Genomic DNA, 3,261 nt, shown 5'->3' on the forward strand with positions numbered 1-3,261 from the left:
AGCGCTCAGGCCCAGAGTTCAGGCCCCACGACTGGACCCCCCAAAAAAAAAGTTTATTTCTGTGTGGGAGGACCATATAAAAAACAAAAAAAAATCACATCGTACATTATAAATACTTTAGAAACAACAGCAAGAAAAAAAACCACTTGTGTCCCTATCTTGGGGTTCATTAAGCTTAACATCACCTTATCTATTCACATGCACATAGCTTTTGACCTTTTCTGCTTATCCACGACATATATTAATTATTGACAATAAGGGATACCACGTGACTGATGTTTCCTTGGACTTGGATTATTTTAGTTAATATAATTTTTCCTAGTCTTTCCATTCCGTAACAAATTGGGTGATGTCATTCTTTCTGATGGACGATAGAATTCCCATACACACACACACACACACACACACACACACACACACACACACACACACACACACAAACTCACAACGTTTTCTTGATCCATTCATCTACTGAGGGGCATCCTGGTTGGTTCCATATCTTAGCTATGGGAAATAATGCTGCAATAAACATAATTGTATTGGTAATTTTAATATGGTCTTGTTGCTGACTATTTAGGTGAATACCCAAAAGTGGGATTGCTTGGTCATTTGTGAGCTCTATGAGGAATCTTTTAAGGAACCTCCATACTGCTTTCCAAGTGGTTGAACAAGTTTACACTCCCACCAAAAAGGAAGTAGGGTTCCCTTCTTGCCACATCCCCTCCAGCATCTGTTATTGTAAAAATGTGGAGCGCTTCACAAATTTGCATGTCACACTTGTACAGGGACCATGCTAATCTTCTCTGTATTGTTCCAATTTTAGTGTATGTGCTGTTGAATTGAGCACAGAACATTTTTTATATATAAAGTGGAATTGATTTTCTTAAACTAGACAATTCAACAAAAAGTAAGTTCAAAAGATTTGTCGTGAAATTTTAGAACCATGTATTTCTTACATAAGCACACATTTAAGACTAAATTCAAGATATGTTAAAACAAAATAATTCCAGGTATTTGTTGCTCAACAGATGTGTAGGAGGAGAAATTCAATTATTCTATACAAGGCACCTATCATAATGAACACTGCAGCAAATGTTAAGTTCTTTTTTAAGTTTTAATGTTTTAAATATGTTTAATTTTGGGAATTTGCTTATATGCCAAAATTAAGATTGTTTGGTAGGTCATATAACTTTTCTATAAAGTATTTAGGATTTATGGTAGCAGACATATACAACTAAATATGTACATTTCAGAGTTTATAGAAAGTTTACTAATGAGAAGTTGCAAAGTCTTTGTATGAAGAAACAGTGAAGAGTTAAGACTTTGTTAACTACACAGTTTCTGTAAAAACTTTAGGGCTTCCTTACTTTATATGTTAGCGAGGAACAAAAATGATTATATAAACCATATACAGATGATGAGATGAGACAAAAATAGCAATGTTAGAGGGTAAATTTAAAGACTACTCATAGCTTATAAAACTCTTGTTGAACATCATAATCTTAGCCAGTTTTAAATGTACAGGAATATGAGAAAATACTAAAATCTAATATGTAGTACACTTCAAATACTGGAAACAATGGTATTTGGTTTTCATTTTATTAATCATTAATATTTAATTATTGGTTTTCTTTATTTGCAGCATTGTTTTCCTTGTTGTAATATAATACAACTTTTTATAAGTCATCATTACGAGGTACTTTGAGATTGTTACTGGGATGGCCACACCATTTTTATAGGTGCATGTGAATTTACAAAGAGCAAAATTAAGAACAAAATATTGACTAAAATATTCTCAAGTAGAGTTTGAATCAGGAGTGTTGATAAATGTCCACACATAAATCTTAGCCCTAGGCTGAAACAGTGGTTTTACACAGTTGAGGCCACAAAATTGAGAGACGGTTTTGTGTTTAGTGTTTTGGTTTTGTTTCTGTTGGTTGTGGGGCTTGAACTCTGGGTCCTGTGTTCTGCTCCTCAGCTCTTCATCTCAAGGCTATTGCTACCACTTGAGCCACAGCACCACTTCCATCATTTTCTGCTTATGTGGTGATGAGGAATGTGGTGTTGATGAGTTATCATACATCAAATACCTTCAAATGTACCTGTAGAGTCTAAAGATAGCAGTATGAATATTCTCATACAGCTCTTGTTTATCTGTGATGCACTTTCAGTATTATGATATTTCTCTTTCATTCTCTATTTCCTCTCTTTCTCCTTCATGCTCCATGTCTGCTACTTAGAATTTCTGCTGAGCTACTATTGTCCTTCAGGAACCACTGGGATTTTGGGAACATGATAGGGACGATCAGTTACCCTTGCATTCTTTAAGAGTTATAAGAGTGACGTGCTATTATTCTTTGCCATTGTAAATGGCAAAACAACAGATCTAGGAATTCCTTTTCACTTTTAGTACTATTACAAATTTTCCTCATAGGAATCATTGGGATGGATAAAATACTTTTAACCTGCGTCCTAAAAGATCTTTTCCTTTTACAAGCAACCTTTTTCTTTTAATTTCAGTAAGTAACAAAAACAAAGCTATCCTATGGAAAGTAGGCTGAAGTTGTTCACAGGGATGAAAAACAAGGAAGTGGGGGAAGTGAGCACAGATCGTCAGAGCAGTTTATCATGTACACTTTGTGAGAATGACAATGTGCTGGGAAGTCTAGATTAAATCACTGAACATCTGATATATATAAATATATGCACATATATATTTATTTATATATGAATATATGTGTGTATATGCCCTTATATATGTACACATGTATATTGCTCTACATACAAATACACACATATATATATACACATGTATACATGCACACATGGAGAAAGACGCATAGATACAGCCAACACAAGTTTCACTACTTGTTGAATATGCCCTAGACGGAATGCTTGGAACCAAATATGTTGAAGATATATTTGTCTCTAAGACTTATTTTAGCACTTCTCTTATCTCTTATAACTGGTAGGTTTTGACAGATTCGACTTGCAAATACAGTACAAGTGATAGCAAATCACCCAGAAATCTCAGTAAGTATAGGTCATATGCTGTCTCCTTGCTCCCCATAGAATGTTTGCTCTTGTAGACACTCTCAACAACCAAAAATGCAGGAGAATACCCTGGTAAAGAATAAAGTTATACGGCATCTTTCCTTGAGCTCTTTTCCAACAGCCAGCATCAATTCCTAAGTAATGAGTGAGTCCACAGAAGACTGGAGCTCAGGTCAACATTTAACCAACCCATGTGATAAGTCTAAA

General features: G+C 34.8%; 1 non-coding gene across 1 annotated transcript; it reads right to left on the reverse strand.

The window, feature by feature from the left end:
• Positions 1–740: 740 nt before the first annotated feature.
• Positions 741–847, reverse strand: LOC122099523. The gene has a single exon (XR_006145954.1). It is a non-coding gene; the product is annotated as a U6 spliceosomal RNA (small nuclear RNA).
• Between the last annotated feature and the right edge of the window lie 2,414 nt (positions 848–3,261).

Source organism: Dipodomys spectabilis, unplaced genomic scaffold (assembly GCF_019054845.1).
Source record: "Dipodomys spectabilis isolate Male_0828 unplaced genomic scaffold, ASM1905484v1 ptg000516l, whole genome shotgun sequence".
NCBI lineage: Eukaryota > Metazoa > Chordata > Mammalia > Rodentia > Heteromyidae > Dipodomys > Dipodomys spectabilis.